Source organism: Astyanax mexicanus, chromosome 14, assembly GCF_023375975.1.
Source record: "Astyanax mexicanus isolate ESR-SI-001 chromosome 14, AstMex3_surface, whole genome shotgun sequence".
NCBI lineage: Eukaryota > Metazoa > Chordata > Actinopteri > Characiformes > Acestrorhamphidae > Astyanax > Astyanax mexicanus.
The window spans coordinates 30336634-30357850 of record NC_064421.1 but is presented as its reverse complement, the minus strand read 5'-3'; the positions used below and the strand labels follow the sequence as shown (position 1 = coordinate 30357850).

Below are 21217 nucleotides of genomic sequence, written 5' to 3'. Positions count from 1 at the left end.
GCATCAAAACTAGGAATTAACACACGTGGAGTTTTATGTACTTAACAAAAAAAAGGTCAAATTATAAAAAAAAAGACATTTATATTCTTGTTATATTCAATATAATTTAGACACAGTATTACTGGGTAAGTAGACTGCACTGCTTTAGAATGTTGGTTCGAGGTGATGATGTCATCAACAATTCGAATGGCTGAGTGTTCTAAAGGTGATGATGTCATCAGCATGTTTTAAAGGAGATTCCGAACCAGCATTCCGCTGGGTATAAATAGCTGTGCGCTGGAGTTTTTGGTCAGTTGGATGTTCGGTGTTGGAGAGAACAGTTCGAAAGAATAGTGCTCCCCATAGCTACAGACAACTAAAGATGGTGCAGATGCTGAAAGCCTTAATCGTTCCAGGTGTGCTGGCCGTCGCCGGCTGCTGCTGGTGGTGGTATAGCTCACGGAAGAAAACTCGAGTTACCAGCCAGGTCAGTGAGGAGGAGGAGGAGGAGCTTTCTTCCTCTAGTGCAGAAGAGCAGTTTGCTCTGTTTGAGATTTCCGTCTCAAGCCCAGAGGAGCGCCCCCTTCAGGACAGTGAGGAGAAGGAGGAGGATGACCTGTCTTCCCCTAGAGACGATGAGCAGTGCGCTGATTGTGAGACTAGAGTACCTGTCTCAAGCCCAGAGGAGTGCCCCCTTCAGGACAGTGAGGAGAAGGAGGAGGATGACCTGTCTTCCCCTAGAGACGATGAGCAGTGCGCTGAGTGTGAGACTAGAGCACCTGTCTCAAGCCCAGAGGAGCGCCCCCTTCAGGACAGTGAGGAGAAGGAGGAGGATGACCTGTCTTCCCCTAGAGACGATGAGCAGTGCGCTGAGTGTGAGACTAGAGCACCTGTCTCAAGCCCAGAGGAGCGCCCCCTTCAGGACAGTGAGGAGAAGGAGGAGGATGACCTGTCTTCCCCTAGAGACGATGAGCAGTGCGCTAAGTCTGAGACTAGAGCACCTGTCTCAAGCCCAGAGGAGCGCCCCCTTCAGGACAGTGAGGAGAAGGAGGAGGATGACCTGTCTTCCCCTAGAGACGATGAGCAGTGCGCTGAGTGTGAGACTAAAGCACCTGTCTCAAGCCCAGAGGAGCGCCCCCTTCAGGACAGTGAGGAGAAGGATGACCTGTCTTCCCCTAGAGACGATGAGCAGTGCGCTGAGTGTGAGACTAAAGCACCTGTCTCAAGCCCAGAGGAGCGCCCCCTTCAGGACAGTGAGGAGAAGGAGGAGGATGACCTGTCTTCCCCTAGAGACGATGAGCAGTGTACTAAGTCTGAGACTAAAGCACCTGTCTCAAGCAAAGAGAAGCTCCCCTTTCAGGACAGTGAGGAGGAGAAGGAGCTTGCTGAGCTGTTTGCTGAGTGTGAGGCTCAGGGGCGTAGCAAATTCTTTGCCATGTACATGCGCAATAAAAAGAAAAGAAAAGAAAAAAGAAAAGAAAAGAAAAAGCATAAATAAAGTTTTAAGCTAAACTCTTATTACTGTTATGTTTTATTAATATTGAGATCACATTTATTTAACATGATTATTCATTGGCTTTGATAACATGGTGAATTTATTGAGCATAAGATTCTTATGTAACTAAGAACAGAAGAATCTAAATATATAACAGAATAAGAAAGTTAAATTAAATAAAAAACTAATAATAAATAAATAAAAACGAATTAAATAAATAAATAAATAAATAATAGTAAAAAGATAAACTAATAAAAAAACTAATTTAAAACAGTCACATGCTTTCTGATGGTGGTTAAAAACTAAACTCAACAAGCTTCAACATTTCCTGTCGTGAATTCCAGCTCGCTGGCAAAGGTGGAGGACTCTTTGTACACCAGTGCTTTGTTCTGGAATACTGTTACAATATCCCAGAAAAGCATGATAAATCATGATAACCACGATAACCATGACCCTCCTGGCCCTGACAGCACAAAAACACAGATCTTCATCTGGTCCCAATCCTACAGCCTACTCCCCTCACACGAGCCCAACACCTGATACTCCACAGCTCCCTGGTGCGGCTCCCTTTCAGAATTAAATTAACACTGTGGAAAAGAAGAAGGCAGGGAACACCCCAACGCTGGCCTTATCATCAGAACAGCAAACAACAGCCTCTTTTACCTCCTTCACTCCCCGTCTCGCTTACTTTCTCGCTCGCTACCTTCTTCAAAAGTGCTGTAGTAAAACGTGACGGAGGGGGGGGTCGAACACCTGGGCACATTCGTGCCAACTCCACCTCACCTACCTCATCTACGGGGGCAGACAAATTACCTAGACATCCAATCCCTCAGCCATGCCTGGATAAGAGGCTCAACGGACCCCTTCAATAAATGAAAACGATAAAAGCTAAAGGAGAGAGAGGAAGAGAGAGAAAAAAAACACTCCTTCTGCATCCAAGATTCAAAACCCCTGTTCGCCGACACGACGGCTCTTGACATTTTGTGTTGACATTTGAGCCCCCTGTTGAATCGGTCGGAAATATAACATGTCATCCCAGAAGAAAACGGTGCCCAAATTCGCTTCAACCCCCCCTCCCACCGCAAACCCCAGTCCCCTTCTTATCAAGCAGATTATGCCGTGGCATTATACCGAGCTAATAGCGCATGTAGATACTTTATGAATGAATTTTTCAAAATGCATCAAACACTTAAGAAGGGATTTAGGGCCCCTCTCTCTGAAGAAATACTTAAGAATATGCAAATACCCGCAGAAAGAATTAGCTTTAACAGATTTGACTAGCGCAAACAATAAAAAAATGTGCTCTTTTCCCCGGCTGCCGGTGTCAATCAGCCGACGAGATTAAGGGGGCCGGGGGTTGTGACAATGTGTAAAATGAAAAGGGACAATGAGGCACTTTTAATTTATCACAGGGATATGACTATCAATGCACTCGCATTGTGTCCTCTGAATTGCTAAATACCTCGCTGTGAGGGGAAATGGGTGGGGGGGGTGCCAGGTCAGCTGAACGCTGCCCCCTACCTGCCGATCTGCGCTACTTCAACCCAAAAGAAATTCACGTAACAAGAGACTGAGACTGAGGTAAATGAACACAGATGCAACATGGAATAAATAATAAGATAATAGAACAGTGTGTGTTCCAGACGTGAAGATTAAGAATTTAAAGGGGACATAATACACTTATTTTTGTAGAACAGAACAGGTCCATGGTCTACAGAAAACAAGTCCATGTTCAAGTTTTTTGCACAAAATCACTCTTGCAAAGAGATAAAGATCTCACCAGCTATTTAGCTCGCTTTTAAAAACAAGCCGTGTAAGAGCTCTGCCATTTTTATGCAAATAAGCTTGTTTATGCTGACTGTTTAGCATGTTAGTGTTAGCTTATGCTAAATGCCAAAGCACAAACTAGCCAGTTAATGCCTAACTGTGATAGAAGCACAATAAAACTCATTAGTTAAACATTCTTACATCGCCCTCATCTGCTGACGGATAGTAGGTACAGATCCCTTCCTCAGACAAAGTCTGTTGGCTGGCTAATTCGACTGTGTACTGTCTGAGGTGCTTAACCAGCAAACCGAAATGGCATTTCTTTACCTGATCTAGTGGACAGTGCTCACACACACGATGTAGCACCCAGGGTGCAGCGAGGGTTAAGGGCCATGCTCAAGGGCCAAGAATGGCAGACTGATGAATTTTCAGTTAAAAAACATACAATTGGGGGCACCGAGTGGTCCAGCGGTCTAAAGCGCTGCCACTATGAGCAGGAGGTTGCAGGTTCGAATCATGCAGCTTTGCCATCAAGCTTTGCCAGGGATCAGAGGGAGCACAATTGGCCCTGCTCCCTCCAGGTGGGTAGATGGAGCTCTCTTCCCACATCACTCCTCGTGTGATGTCCGCAGCACAGGGCGTCTGTGAGCTGATGCATCAGCAGCAGCTCCAAAAGAAGCGTTGGCTGGCTTCACATGTATCGGAGGAAGAATGTGTTAGTCTTCACCCTCCTGGTGTGTTGGGGCATTACTAGTGATAGGGGGAGTCCTAATGAGTGGGTTGGCTAATTGGCCATGTAAATTGGGGAGAAAATGGGAAAAAAAAAAAAGTAGGTCTAATGGGCCTTTTTTTACAGTCTCGTCACTGTTAAATTCACAATAGATGTTATTTTTATATATAATACACTTTCTGTTACAACTGTAATGGAAATATAAAGCTGGTAAAGAAATAAAAAACACCAATATTATATTTTTACTCAATCAACATTAGCATAAACAATTGTAAACAAAATGATCCAGTGTTTGCAGCAAAATTCAGCGTTTTATAAAATTCAGCGTTGTATAAATTCACTTTATACAAAGTAATATGGCTGTGATTTTTGGCTAATTAGCTCATTTGCTGTTTTCAGTGCCTGTTTCTTGTTAAGTAAGAGAAATCTTGTCTGTTTCTTGGCTGAACAAGAGAAGTACAGTCCGGTTCAGTTTCTGAGGGATGGATTATGAAAAGGCAAAGGGCTGCATGTGGCCCCGGGGCCGTAAAATGCCCAGGTCTGCCCTAAAGGCTTTATCAGCAGAGTAACCCCAGTGTGAACCCCAGGGCTAAAGAATCCTGATCACTTCTCTGCACTGATATAGGAAACATGGTAAGTAGGATGGTGTTCCAGCCTCAAGGCAGAGATACCTGAGGGTAATTTTAATGTACAATATTAAAGGCTCAAGTCCCATTAACGCTTGAAAAAACAGCTGTCAGCTTGGTGTCTGAGAACAGGAGCTACTGACGTAGCTAAAACGCAGTGGAAGGTTATAGCTTAGCAAATACTAACTACTTAGCAGTAGGACTGCAACTGCAAATTTTGATAGCAGAGAAATTTCATTTAGACAATTCAGCTTTCTGAGGGTATAGCTCCTCTATCACTTCAATACAAACGAAACAGCTGAAGCTATGATTTAAATGCCCTTTAAATGCCATAAACGACATTTAAAAGATTAAAAGTTCTGATATTTTGTAAGAAAATCCAATATGTTCTGTCAGTCACTTTTGGTGATCAAGCTGAGTGTGAACTGCATTGTAGTTACACATTAAAGGACCAATAAGGATTTTTTTCAGTGACAAATGATAAAATGATCCGAATGAGTCATCAGATATTAAGGAAACATGCAAAGTTCAAGCACCATCATCTATTATCTGTAGAGCTTCAAGATAGTATTTCTTACTAGAACTGTGCAGTATGTGACTGATATCTTTGGGGCCTCTGACACTGCCTGTTGCTAATTACCCAACACTAATTATACCCTCAAGGTAGCCAGGTTTAAAAAGCATAACAGCAGGGGTCAGGCAAACCTTTAGCTTCTCCTCAGCCTAAAAAGTTTAATGAGTAAAGACTAAATAAGACGGGAGTAAATACTGGCAGTGAGTTTGACAGATAGAGAAGACTGAGCCCAGAAGGACTACAAGACCCTGACATGCTACTTTTCTCCTGAACTGGGTAGTTCAGGTCATTTTAGCCAAGTAATTTATGAACACAGCTAGGTTAGCTTACTAGGGACGGACATGTTAAGTAATTTTATAAATTCAAGTGATGACAAAGCAGGGGGAATTTGAGATATCTAGCTAGGTAAGCAAGGTTTGCTGAAGTGATGTGGACTATGCTGGCTAACCACCTCAGCAGAACAGAGTACGCTGAAAGTATATGTCAGAAAGGAACATATATTTTGTTATAAAAGCTACCAGAGGCGTAATGTGTAGGTGTCTTAAAACCTTTGCCCCTATATTGCATTCATATTGATAGCTAACAAATAAACATTTAAAACATTCAGAGCCACTAAGGTTTAAACACCTAAAGCTCCTCTCTACTGTACTAACATAAAAAACGACAACTAAACAGAACCTGAACCTTCAAACACAGTGAGGGGAAGCTTCTCCCCTCCAAACAGACAGAACTGGGGGGATGTTTTGGCCTCCTCAGAGCCTCTTCCTCTTGTTAACATTTAGTGTCAGGCCAACTGCACAGAGTGGGGGGGTGTGCTGGTGCTGCACACCTTCAGAAGTGGGTGGGAGGGGCGTGTGTGTGCTGGTTTGACACTTTAGGGGTGGGTATCCCAGCTGTCCAAGTATTGATCCACAGCCGGTGCCAGTACAGGGGGTGAGGGTCAAAACGGTGGGGAATACACAACACACCATCATACACACTCACACACACAAACACACACTTAAACACACCCCAAATGATCAGTAAGGCAAGGGCAAGGCCTAACCTCCCACTTTCGTCTCATTGGTACATTAATTAGGGAACGTGCCAGAAAGAAAGAAAGGAAACAAATCACTCTACTACTTTTATATTTCACACATCTCAGAAGAAAAAGCGTCCTACTAAACAGTAGAGCATAAGCTGTGAGGATTTCATTGCATTTAGCGACAAATATAAGAATTAATAAAGGTCAGGATGTTGAAAAATGGTCAACCCACCTAAATCCCTCCTTATCAAATTCATCCCAAAAGTAGACTATGCTGTAAAGTCAATGAAGGCAGTCTGAGACACTAGAGACCCTAATCTTAGGGATCTGTAGGCATGTGTGTGTGTGTATGTTCTTGTGTGTGTAACAAGTGTGTAACAAGACCCGCCCCATAAGCATAATCATTATGAGCCTGAGTCCCCAAATTTAAACCTCACATTTTTTAGTAAGTTAAGAATTAAAACTGAGCTTTTAAAATTGTAAAATTGTTGGGCTGTTTAAATGAGTGAAATCTGTTCCGAATTATGTTAATTAATATTGCAACAGTAAAGGAGCACAGTAAAAATTGCTATAGTGATTATTATGCCATAAACATTTCATAAAATAAAAAAGCATAAAAAAATATACAGATGCCTACGTCACAGACCCTGAGCCTAAGCCAACCCTGCCAGAGGAAAGTGGTGGGAAATCTTGGCCTGAGTTTGGGTTGAGAATGAGGTCTTGCTCAGGCTCGGGCAGAGAATCTAAACTCTTAGATAGCTTAGATAGGTATGGACAACTGATGGTTGACTGTTTTCAGGGTTTAAATCAGTCAGTGGCGCACCTGTGTTTTCCACTGCCATGATAGCAATACGCCATAAGTTTATTTTAACTGAGCAAACGTGCCTTACACAGGGGTCCGTCCCTAGGTCTTGTTGAAAAAAAGGTGGGCCTACCAAAGAAGTAGGCAAGTCTGGTGCTTCCTATAGATTCTGGTTACACATTCTGTAACATGCTGGTCAGCTTTGGCTTCATTTATACACAACAGAAGAGTATAGAACCACAGTGTTTCTGTTCAGTACGAGCCTCCGAATCGATTTCAGGAGATGAAAAACACATAAAACTGGTGCATTTTTACAACAGAACCTTTTGCTTTTGAAAGAAAGGCCTTCAATAACATCTCCACACACGTTCCTCAGAAAGCAGCAGCTGAAGGATGAGCAACACGAGCGAATAGAGACTTGAATGCATGACACATTTTCCAATAGGCGTCCCTGTATCCCTATTTGCGTCTGTCAGCCGCTCTCTGTTGTGATTCAAATGTGATTTTCCCCGCTGTCACTGAGCGATGTCTCATACACACTCATACACACACGGGTATAATGAGAAGACTGACACTGACAGTGCCAGGGTGTACTGGAAGGAGGGGGTTCTGCTATTGTTCCAGGCTGAGATATCAAAGACGGCCGAGGCCACGGGCACAAGTCTTCCAGAAATAAACCTAACGACAGCTGCGATAATGATGAAAGCTGCTGCACAATGCGAGCAGAGGAAAGAGAGAGAGAGAGAGAATAAGAGAGAGAGAGAGAGAGAGAGAGAATAAGAAAGTGAAAGAAAGAGAGAGAGAGAGAGAGAAAAGGAAAGGATGCCAGGGTAATTCCTTTTCAGGTTTTGGACGCGGGAGGTGTACAATAGGCTAAGCTCTAATACTGCAGACGATACACTAAACTCACAGCCGGCCTGGGACTCATCAATCCATCATTTCCATCCGAACAAAAAAAATTACGGAAGTGATTCTGAGGCTCCGGACTTCTTTTGCTCAATCGGTCAAGCTCTGTTTATTCAGCTACGACACAAGAGAAATAATTAGAGTGTCACCGATACCACAGAACACAGGCTAGCTTTACAAATGGAGGCCTGAAATACAAGAGTACAATACAGTGCATGAACTAATCATCCATAACTTTAATAAAGTATAAGGAACAAAAAAAATATTATCTGGTTGCAGATAACAGTGCACTTTATAATCCAGGGTGTGTCTTATGTATAAATTCTACTGGTCAGGTTGTAAGGAGCAGTGAAGTCACTCCGCTGAAGTACTGATACAAGAGTTTCAGTGAAGTTTTTCCAGCACTGAGACTGACTGCATTAGCATTAGCCGCTAACCGTAGGCATAGCTTTTTCTGCGCTCAAAAGATGAGTATATCAGACTGTAATCTGCACATTTACCAAGTTAAAACAAGCTACATGGGACGAAACACTAGCTGGTAGGGGTCTCTGGGTTACTGGAAAACTCAGGGGTCCTTAATATATCGCAATCGGGCAGCATTTACTAGTGCTATCCGGAGATGGCTAGCGCTGCTAACTACAACTAGCACTGCTAAATACAGCTAGCACTGCTAACTACAACTACCACTGCTAACCACAGTTAGCGCTCACCCATGGACAAAATACTGGAATTCTTATCTTATTGTAATTAAAGGGAAGCACTTTACACATCCAAATAAAGTATTCAGGAGAGAAATCTGTGTAAATTATTATCCAGTGCTCTTTTTGTAAACATACTTGTAAACAAGTATTTTTTAAATCCAAAACAGCTTTTTTCAATAGATAAACGGAAACAAAAATTTAAAGAGCAAATTTTCCATGACTTTTCCAAAACTTTTTGGAATTTTTCTTTTTCCAAAACTCAACCAGTAGCATGAAAAACGCTACTTCGAATTCCATGATTTTTTTAAGGCTTTCCATGACCGTATGAAACTTGCGATTAGATTGGGCCAAAACAATTAAGCACGACTCTGTTCAAGCCCAGCCTGGCCCGCCCCATGAACTTTAATGAGAGTGATTTAAACCAGGGATTTTTAGGGAAGCATAGAGTTACAAGTTTGAGCTGTTTGAATGAGTGGGATCTGTTTAGAATGATGTTCATGAACAGTACAACATGGAAGAAGCAAAGACCATTATTCAAGAAAAATTACACACAGCGCTGCAGGTCCACTGTAAAGGCTGGTTTATACTGTGCATTGCTGCGTCATTATAACATTCTTACCTGTGCTAGTTTTTTTTTTTTGATCACATGTGATATGTTACTTTGCTACATTGTGATTATCATGTCATAGCTTTATACAAAAGGAAAAATAGCAATAAAAACAGGTAAGGCGACTAAGGCAGAGATTCTAAACTCCAAGCAGAATAAGATTTAAAAACTGATTTCTGGAAGAAAAATAAATATGTGGCAATATTAGCTCTGGGAAAACTAACTCAATTAGCTGTACAATGGAGACAAAAAGACATTTTAAAGAAAAGAAAAATGAGATGGAATATAAGTTCTGTCATTATTAAAACATGAGAGGATGGGTAAAGCTACACATCTTACTGCAACCAACCAGTAGGGGCTCTTCGTGTTTATACACTCACTGGTATCAGTTTATTAGATCCAGGTTCTCACAATAGGTTCTGCGGCTTCAATAATCTCTGTAAACTAATTTTGATCGCTGTAGTGCCATTAGTAAGTGAGAAAATCAATCATTCAATCAAACAAACAATCAATCAAATCAATAATTGCATATCGCTGTTCACATTGCGTGCACTGGGAGCTGAAGTGCAAATTGGAAGTCTACAACACAAGTCGATAAGATGTAGTTTTAGACACAGCACACATCTCTGTCTCTCTCTCTCTCTCTCTTTCTCTCTCTATCTGCTCATCATTGCTCTCTCTCTCCTTATCAGTGAGGTCAGAGTGCAGAGTCCAGTCCATTCCTTCTCATCACACCACGAACCAGAAAAATAAATTACAGCTTTCCCAAAAACTCCTACCACTGCAATACTGCACACACACACACACACACACACACGATACAGATATATTGGATTAACACACAAGTTCATCCCATTTTTAGAGCTGCTACCTCATCATTTTTCACCTTAGTCCACACACACACACACACACACACCTCCACATCTCAGTAATTATATCTTCAGCACTAACCCAAATCTACAAGCAGTGACCACCAAACATATAAAATAGACACTTATCAGTCATATAGGGCCTCTGTGTGTGTGTGTGTGTGTGTGTGTGTGTAATGAAAGTTAGTGAGCATACTGAACACATGAAAGATATGTTCATTGGGGGGGAAAGTGCAGAAGTAGCTGTATCCTGTCTATCAGTGGTAACACACAGTTAACAGAGAATGCACTCTGTACATGTAAAAGAGAAGGGCTTCCAATACCACCGAGCATCATGGGATTCTGATATGTAATAGTGTACGTTTCCAAACAAGCATACTTTAAAAAAATTACACGTACATATAGAAATTTTAATTTCCCTAGCATCCTCATGTAATGTGAGGACCACATTAGCCAATCGGATAAGACCATCAGGGAAATACAGGAAGGTGCACTAATGTCCACTCCAGGTTCAGCAGGCTCTGAGAAAATGAGTTCGGAATCTGTGGAGGAAGAAACAATGCACGAGTTGGTCTATATCTCCACAGCCTGCTTCCATCCATCCATCCATCCATCCATTCATCAATCCACCTCTCCATCTAGGAGCGATGAAGTTTTCTGTTCATTAGTGCAACATTGTGCACTAGGGCTGCAGGATACTGGAAAAATTTGACATCGCATTGTTTTTTTTGCGATAATATCGCGATATTAAAAAATGCAAGATGTGACCGTGATCTCAGAGTACAGAGTGACTGAGAGTGGCTACTCCACCGCGATCTCCGCTTCAAGAGGAGGATTTCGCACAGCACCGCCCACTGTAAAACTGCTCGAGTGGAAACAGTGTTTATAAATAAATTAGCAAACACGAAAATGAAGGGTATTCTATCTGTAATTCCAGTTAGTTCTAGTTAGTTTTAGAAACACACACAGCGCAGTTACAGTCAGTTACCTTTTTTTCTTTTAATTACGTTTCTATTAGTTTCAGACTGTCTGCCCTGCAATTACATCACGTGCCCATGTGGACGCCTTTGTTTACGCCCGCTTCCCCTCCCCTCTCCTTTCTTGGCAGCGCACATTGTGATGACTATGCTTAAACGATATATCGTGCAGCCCTTATGTGCACTAGGCATCGGATGTTGATATTGAGCCCGATACTGATACCATTATCGGTTTTCATGCATCCCTAATTATACTGACTTATCAATACCAATGCCCGTCTTCAATTGAGTCCAACTGAGTATTAGTCATTATTAATACTAACGTGATTATCAGTTGATATGATATCAATATTAAACTGAACATACTGGCTGACAAAGAGGGGGCGGGGCTGGATGGTTGATGATTCAGACAGAAACCCAAACAGAAAACTATATTAAATATTAATCTTAAAGTTTTGAGCATCAGATAATACTAGAGATGCAACAATACATTTGGTCAATAATTAGATTCAGCAATTCACTCTTATTGTACATAATAAGGGTCATCAACCAAGATCAAAGAAGATAATATATTAAAAATATTAAATATGATAGTGATTGTTTTTTTTAAAGCTCATACACAAAATAGATTCAAAAGATTCAAGGGAAAAATAATATTTTAGCTTGAATAAAGGTTTAAAAAGGTCCACACTCGCAAACCTCTTATTCAAATTTACTGGTACTGTATTTCTTTATTATTAGGAAACCAATGGTCTAATTTATATATATATATATATATATATATATATATATATTTTTTTTTTTTTTTTCATTTTAACAAATTTATAGATGGAAGGTTTATAATTGTGATGTTTGACAATATTTCAATGATTCTAATAACAGCCAACAACCCTATCAATACAGATACCAATACCAAACCCAAACCCTTGAGAATATATAATTAAGGCAACAAGAACCATCAGTATTTGATGAAAAAAAAATTGCTTTCATGCAAGTTGATATTTAAAGCTTAAACATCAGCAGATACCAACACTGAAACCCTGAGTATCATCTGTCAATACTTCCATGCCTAATACATTGAGCTGTGGAGCAGTGAAACTGTGTTCTGGAATGATGGAGCCCCATCCAATTCTTCTGAAATGAGTCATAAACGTTTATCAAATCCTCACAGCAAATATTTTAACATCTAGTAGAATTCCTCCCTTAAAGAAAATAGACAGATACTCCAACAAAAGCAGGATAAACTGTTTTATCCCCTTGAATTCAGAAGAAACAATGATTGAGCAGTTTAGGTATCGTAATACTTTGGTCCACACTACAGAAAAAAAGCTATCTGATCGTCTGAAGTCAGATAATCTTTTGAAATGCATCATGACTCTGCTATGTTAAAGAACGTTAAAGAACGTGAGAGTCTAAGTGACGAAAGAATCAGAAACTGTAGTGATTCTCACCGATGTGAGATTACACCCTGACCGCCCTTTACGAACCACTGAGAGTCCAGGCAAAACAAAAACAGAGAGACGAACTAATACCAGAGAAAGGTAAATAAAAAACACAGGGATTAGTGTGTGTGCATGTCTGTGTGTGTCTCTCGTTAACACAAACATGCTAAAACACAGTTCCTTTCAGTAGCATCTGCCGAAATGTTCCCGACGTGAACTACACCATCATGCGAAGGGAACGTGCAACACACACAGGATTGTTTTCATAACTCATCAGACCATTGGGGCCATATGCCTGATATGTACTTCATAGTGGCTTGCATCGAAACATCTGTTTAAAGTTATGCAGGTAAGATATTCTGAGGCTTTGTTCAGACTGCAAGCAAATCAGATTTAATTCTTAATTCAGATCTGTTGAGATGATTGTACACACTGTTACAAGCAAGTGATCAGATCTTATTTGCCTGTCTGGACATTACAAATGTATTTACATGGATTGCTGTAGTAACAAGATCAGCATCAGTAACTAACCCTTGACCCTTTGCTTAAAAACACCTGCACTTCTGTAACACTTGAATTGGTTGCAGTCGACTATGAAATCCGATTTGAGCTTCTAGAGTGTTCAGACTGAGATTCACTTCTATAGTGAATTTTTGCTACTCAAGGACACTTACAATTAAATTTTACACACTCTCAACACAAGCGAGAAGCGACAGCCAATCACACACAGCATACTCTCAACCGGAAACGACAGTCCACCTGTAGCCCATACTATCAACAATCTGAATGAAATCTATATATGCCAAATATTTGACTTGGTTTGCAGACTATTACAGATTTGCCTAAATATTCTGGAAGCTGATTTAGATTTTAAGCAATCCTACTGTCAGTCCTGATGCTGCCAGTCTGCCTGCTTTGGACTTCTAACTACGCAAGGACTCTAATTCCCAGCATGCACTGCCCCCGGACTTCCCTGACTATGCTGATCACGTGAAGCTACAGCGTTCGCGCTCCCCCAGTTACTGATTCTTTCCACCTGGACTATTGAGTGTATATAACCCTCAGTTTGCTCTGTTCCCTGTCGAGTATTGTATCTAGTTATCTAACTCCTCTACAACGCGTTACCTTTGTTTATTGCCTTTTGTTACCAACTTGTTTTTTGTTTCCGACCCTCGATTTCTGCCTTGCCCTCTCTATTTTTTATTCTGTTGCAGATCCATTTTGTGTTTTTTAGCCCTCTCTTTGCTATATTTACTGTGTATGACCCTTTTTTGCCTGACTTGTGCTCTGGTATGTAGTTTATATAGAGGGACCTACCCAATACCAGGCAGGTGGTGTTAATGTTATGGCAGATTTGTGTCCTGAAAACATGCAAAATGACACACACACACACACAGGGATGAGGTGGGTGAAGCTTGTGGATAAATAAAGGGATTTGTAAAAACTTTTTTTTTAGTCCAAAACAGAGTGTCTCCATCAGGAGGCGCCATCTAAAGAAGAAAAAGAAAAACAAATATACAATGAGAGAGAGAGAGAGAGAGAGAGGGGATTAGACACCAGGTGAGGCTCTGATGTGGCAGGTGAAGGTAAAGGAACGCATGGATGGGAGCGATGATGCCTGTAATGAGAGAGGGAGGGATGATGATTCAGATAGAAACACAAACAGAAGATGCGTTCCCTCCATCTGGTGTTTCAGCCCTGAGCCTAAACAATAACACACAGCTGTGTGGAGCCAAGCCATTACCTCACACTCACCTCTGTGCTTCTACAGGTGAGTCCCGAAGTTTCGACCGTAGCTGAGGTAGGAAAAACCCTGCTAGCACTAGAGCTGTGTACCGACAAGAACCAGTCAACCATAAATTCACATAACTTGTGATCTAAGTCTAGGTACGGGGGATATATTACCCGTTTAATTTTGATTTCAGGAAAACTGTCATGGAAGAAAGGCACCATCATTTTCTTAAATTCTGGGTGCATGAAAAGTAGATCCAAATCAGACGTTTATCCAACTAAATCATACGTTTCACTATGATCAGGAGATCGCCGGTTCGAATCCTGTTCATGTAGCCTGCCATTGGCTACTGGACCCCTGAGAGAGCACGATTGGCTTTGTTCTCTATGGGTGGGTAAATTTGGCACTCTCTCCCCACATCACTCCAAAGGGTGATGTTGATCAGCACAGGGCGTCTGTGAGCTGATGCATCAGAACAGAGTTGCTGCCCTTTCCTCCGAGCACACTATGCAGCAGCTCGAAAAAAGGCGGTGGCTGACTTCACATGTATCAGAGGAGGCATGTGCTAGTCTTCACCCTCCTGGTGTTGGGGCATCACTAGTGATTACAGGAGGGTGCTAAGGTTTTGTCAAGTGCTTGCAAGGTGGTTGCTATCATATCTGTTGTGGTTGCTGGTTCGTTGCTCGCCAGTTGCGAACATATACCAGGTGGTTGCTAAGGTGGTGCTAATTGGATGCTAGGCAGCTGCTATTATATATGAAGTGGTTGCTGAGGTGTTGGTGGGCAGCTGCTATGGCTAATAGATCTTTACCAGAAACGTTTGGCTAAAAGTTGTAGTCTAAAACCTTTAGGCTTTCTAGATGCTAGCCAGTTACTATCATAGCTAAAATGGTTGTTAAGGTGTGCTTGGTGGTTGCCATCACATCTGTTGTGGTTGCTGATTTGTTGCTTGGCAGTTGCCAACATATTGCAGATGCTTGCTAAGGTCTTGCTAAGCAGTTGTCAAGGTATTCCAAGCGGTTGCTAAGATGTTGTTAATTGGATGCTAGGCAGCTGCTACCTTATATGAAGTGGTTGCTGAGGTGTTGCTAGGCAGCTGCTATGGCTGATAGAGGTGTGTCCAGAAACGTTTGGCTAAAAATTTTAGTGTTAAAAACTAACTAACCTAAAGTGTAAAAGAAGTTTGTAAGTGGTTGGTAGAAAGGTGCTAGGCAGTTACTATCATTGTCAAAGTGGTTGTTAAGGTGATTTTGAGTGGCTGCTTGGTGGTGGGCTGGTTTGTTGCTCGCCAGTTGCTAACATATTCCAAGTGGTTGCTAAGGTGGTGCTCACTGGATGCTAGAATGCTGCTAATATATATGAAGTGGTTGCTGTGGTGTTGCTAGGCAGCTGCTCTGACTAAAAGAGTTGTGTCCAGAAACGCTTGACTAAAAGTTGCAGTCTTTTGGCTATTTAAAGTGTTTTAAGTGGGTTTTAGGTGGTTGCTAGGCAGTGACTATTATAGCTACCTGTGATGTTTGCCAATGTGTTGCTAAGCAAATGGTAACATATTCCAGGGGCTTGCTAAGGTGTTGCTAATTGGTTGTTAGGCAGCTGCTATAATATATAAAGCGGTTGATGAGGTGTTGCTAGGCAGCTGCAATGGCTGATGTCCAGAAACTGGTTGCTAAAAGCTGTGTCCAAAAACATGTTTTGGTTAAATATTGTCAAGAAAGACTTCACCCAGTGTCTGGTTTATCCAGCAGCTTCTCCGTACACACACAGTAGAGTGTCAGTGTCAAAGAATGTAACTTAAATTAACTGAATACATTCATTAAAAGGGGTCTCTACAACTCCACAAATATAATTTGGAAATACTGTGTTTGTATATATTAGGCAGCGAGCGAACAGTCAGTTCTTGAAGTCGATGTCTTAAAATGGAAATAATGGACATAAAAAATGGACGAGCATAAGAATCTGAGACACTTCCACAAGAACCAAACTGTGACGTTCTAGATGACGATGTTCTATGCCTCAACGAGTCAGAGCTGCAAAATCATGATTATTTTTATGATATTAATTTTTTTTTATCAGTACAGGACTACCACACACACACACACACGCACACACACACACAATGTCCCATAAGAGTGGTCGCTGTATCCATGTGTCCTGTTCGCCGTGGGGGAGCCACCTCAGAGAGCGTCAGGGTCCAGAACCTTCCAGAACCGCGCCAGAAAAGAGGATTAACACACACTCCCAGGTGACCGACACACACACACACACACACACACACACACACACACAGAGGCGTTCATGTTTATTTCAGCTTCTGTGTCACACTGTGCAAAGTCAAAACAAAGAATGTTTCTGTTTACTCTGCGTGAGCATGTGTGTGTGTGTGTGTGTGTGTGAGTGTGTGTGTCATCTGCCAGTGAGAGCCGTCAAAGCTGCAGGATCTTAGGACAGAAGGAGAACAGATGAAAGACAAGGTCAAGCATCTCTTTCCACACACAGACACACACACACACACACACACACACACACACACACACACATTTCAGTCTAGGTCTTGCTTGTTGGCCAAATTCTCTGCTGCACTAAAGTCACTGTAAGGTGACAGAATGAGCATCACAGTGAGCATTCTCTTTCCTCTGCTCTGTCTTCTTTACTTTCTAACTCCCTCATTTTCCATTTCTTCATTCCATTAGTCCTGAATATTGTAGCTGCATGGTGCGGACATTGTGAGGACATTCAATTAGGTTTCCGTTTTGTCTCATTGTGCATATCAAGTGGGATGCCGAACAATAATAGATAATAGTTTATTTTTATTTTTCTTTAATTGGGCCTTTCAGGACCTGAATATTGTAGGTACATTGTGGGGACACAGTGAGGTTACTCGATGTGGTTTCTGTTATTTTGCTGCATTCTGCATATCAAAAGGAATGCAAATCAATAAAAATATCTTTTTCCCCTTTTTTTCGATTTGGCTTTTTAGAACCTGAATATTGCAGGTACATGTTGGGGACATAGTGGGGACACTTTGGGGAAATTCACTTTGAATTCTGTTGATTCGTCCCATTCTGCACATCAAGTAGGATGCAAGTGTTTTTTTTATTTTTATTGTCCGTGGATTGGGCCTTTCAGAACCTGAATATTGAAGGTGGGGACATAGTGGGGACACTTTGGGGAAACTTACTTCGGGTTCTGTTGATTCTTCTCATTCTGCATATCAAGTGGGATTCTGAACAATAATAAGTGTTTTTCTTTTTTCGTCTTTGGATTGACCATTTTAGGACCCGAATATTGTAGTTGCATGACGGGGATGCTGTGGGGACACAGTGAGGTCACTCACTTTGGTTACTGTTATTTTGTCATATTCTGCATATCAAATGGAATACAAAACTATAACAAAATAGTTGTTTTTCTTTTGATTCCGCCTTTTAGGACCTGAATATTATAGATACATGATGGGGACACTTTGGGGAAACTTACTTCGGGTTCTGTTAATTAGTCCCATTCTACACATCAAGTGGGATGCTGAACAAAAATAAGTGTTTTTTTTTCTATTTTTTGTCTTTGGATTGGGCCTTTTAGGACTTAAATGTTGTGGGGACATGGTGAGGACACTCACTTCAGTTTCTTTTGTTTGGTCACATTTTGCCTATCATGTGGCATGTTAAATATTAGAAATCTTTTTTTTTTTCTTAAATTGGGCCTTTAAGGACCTGAAATTTGTGGAGACACAGTAGGGACACTTACTTTGGTTTATTTTGTTTGGTTACATTTTGCATATCATGCAGGATGCTGAATATTAGAAATATTTTTTTCTTAAATTGGGACTTTTAGGACAGGTATACTGTTGGGACACAGTTGGGACACTTGCTCAGATCTCTTTTGTTTGGTCACATTCTGCATATCAAGCAGGGTGCTGAATAATAATAAATGTTTTTTTCTTTTTATTGGGCCTTGAATGACTCCTTTCTGTGTTGGTTGAATTATTATTTTTTTTTCTTGAGCAGAGTCTTTGCAGGAGGGAAACTGCTTTCCTTGCAGTAGTTTCTCAGCAATTAGAGCAACGGGTCATTGACAACAAGAGTTTAATGGGTGGGCTCACTCTATTAAGTGAGCTACCCCAACCAGGAAGTTAAAGGATCCAAGTGCAGAAAAATAGTGCTTAGAGAAGCTCCACCAAAGTTCTACAGTGAGTCTGTAGTGGAAACGACTGAGACACTATTAGTTAAAAACGCTACATAAAATGTGCTTTTATTATTACTGCTGCTACAAAGGTTACTTTGTTTTCTGATGCCACAATTAGGTTCTCTCAAACAGATTTTGTAGAACAGATCTGTATTATTATTATAAGTCTTATTAAGAAAAAAATAACATTAGTGGAAGTGTTATGTGTTATGTTATCTATGAACTGCACTCTAGTCAAGACAGTATGTTGAGTCAAACAGCAGGGAGACAAAATATTAAAGTAAAATATTGCATACAGAGTGCACGCGCGCACACACACACACGCGCGCACACACGCGCGCACACGCGCGCACACACGCGCACACACGCGCACACACGCGCACACACACACACAGTAACTAGCTCGCCACACACGCCCTGTCTAACGAAACAAAGCAAAACAATCTGAAAAGTTCCAAAAACCGTTACGTTCCACATAATCCCCAAATTAAGCCCAGGAGTGAGAGACAGAGGGAAGGTTCCATCCTCCACACCAGCTTTCCTCAGCACGCCCGGCCAGGCGAAAAATTCCCAACACCCTCTCGAGGGACAACGGCACCACCGGGGCCCGGAGTTCAGAGCCGAGAAAACTAACGGTAACACAGTCCGGAGGCTGCACACACAGCCAGCACCACACACACACACACACACACACACACACACACACACACACTATGCACTACACACTACACACTACACTACACACAGCCCGGAGAGAGACGAGCTGGAAACCAGTTTTAATTGATTTGGACAAAGTCCACGAGAGACAGAGGGTCAACAGGGAGAAGGTAAATGGAGGGAGGAGAAAGTCTGAGAGAAGAATGATGGAGAGAAAGAAATAGAGGTAAAGTCAAGACTGCAGAAAAGAGTCAAATAAAAGACAGAAATGCAGATAAAGTACAGGGCTATTAAAAGTAGCTATTAAATGCAATTAAGCAGGACTCCATAAACCAAACCAGACCAAACAAAACCAGCCTCCACAAACAATAAACTAATCTTTATAAAACAGTATGCCCTCCATTACCAGTCTTCATAAGTCTCCAAACTAAGTTAACCTGAATCTAACCTGAATATACCAATCCAGATATGTTCCCACACACAAAAACCAACCAGTCCCCATAAAGCAAATTAAACAAGTCCTGTCATGACAACCATTATTTTTTAACAATATATTGTCCCAGAAATAATTGCAAAATATAAGGATAGTAATACAATATTTAACTGTATAAAACTGCAGTTTCACTCTTTTTTAGCATTAATAGTGAAATGGAACAATAGAAGATGTCAATTTGTAAGGTCAGTCAGTAGTGTGCAGTATATTTTTAAAACACTGTTTGTTTTACCTGGTCATGATCCATAAATATAATTGGTTTCCATAAGTCAAAGTAAAAATCAGTCTCCACAAACCAAACTGTTCGCTATAAAACACACCTATAGAGGTCCTCATAAACCAAATCTGTCTCCACAAACCAAACAGAACCGCTGTAATCTCTACAAACCAAATTAGACTGATTTTCACGAACAACGTCAACCAGTGTACACAAACCTGAGCAAATGATGTACTATAAACCAAATTAGGCTGGTTTCCATGAACCAACGCAAACCAGTCTACAGAAACCAGAGCAAATTATGTACCTTAAACCAAAATAGACTGGTTTCCATGTACCAACGTAAACCAGTCTACATTAACCTGAGCAAATGATGTACCATAAACTAAAATAGACTGGTTTCCATGAACCAAGGTAAACCAGTCTACATAATACAAAGCACATGGTGTACCATAAAACAAAATAGACTGTTTTTCATGAACCAACGCAAACCAGTCTACAGAAACCAGAGCAAATTATGTACCTTAAACCAAAATAGACTGGTTTCCATGTACCAACGTAAACCAGTCTACATTAACCTGAGCAAATGATGTACCATAAACTAAAATAGACTGGTTTCCATGAACCAAGGTAAACCAGTCTACATAATACAAAGCACATGGTGTACCATATAACAAAATAGACTGTTTTTCATGAACCAACGCAAACCAGTCTACAGAAACCAGGGCAAATTATGTACCTTAAACCTAAATAGACTGGTTTCCATGATCCAACACCAACCCATCTACATAAAACTTGAGCAAATGATGTACCATAAACTAAAATAGGCTGGTTTCCATGAACCAAAGCCAACCAGTCTACAGAAACCAGAGCAAATTATGCACTTTAAACCAAAATAGACTGGTTTCCATGAACCAACGCAAACCAGTCTACATAAACCTGAGCAAGTTATGTACCATAAACCAAAATAGACTGATTTCCATAAACCAACGCAAACCAGTCTCAATTAACTAAACATTACCAAATGCCAAAAATCAAACCAAACTCTCAAAACAAACTGGCCTCCATAAATCCAACCTAAACAGACCATAAAAACTCAAAAAATAAAATTAATTTGGCCTTAATATAAATATCTAACTGCTTTTTGGAAAAAAGAACTGGCCTCCATACACCTAGTCTCAAGCAGTCCTTCCAAACCAAACTAATCTCAGCAATACCAGTCCCTGTAAAGCAAAGACAGTCTCTATTTGGGAACCTTTCTCAAACAATTATAATACATGATAAACAAATTATAAAATTAGTTAGCAAAATTCCTTGATATTTCCCTTTAAACAGCTCCTCTGTTGTTGAAAAGGCCCATGGTACAGGATGTTGGAAACAGAACTCTTTCTCTCTCTCTTTCTTTCACACACACAAATTCTCTCTCTCACATACACACGC

At 41.0% G+C, this 21217-nt stretch overlaps 1 protein-coding gene and 1 long non-coding RNA gene across 7 annotated transcripts in view; both read right to left on the bottom strand.

Annotated features, from left to right (window-relative positions):
* Positions 1-21217, bottom strand: part of ehbp1 (EH domain binding protein 1) — a 248288-nt gene that overhangs the window by 193137 nt on the left and 33934 nt on the right. The gene's annotated exons all lie outside the window — the stretch shown is intronic.
* Positions 539-1178, bottom strand: LOC125781132 (uncharacterized). Its single transcript, XR_007424273.1, has 3 exons — positions 1092-1178; positions 707-758; positions 539-595 (listed from the first exon to the last, which is right to left on the bottom strand). It is a non-coding gene; the product is annotated as an uncharacterized LOC125781132 (long non-coding RNA).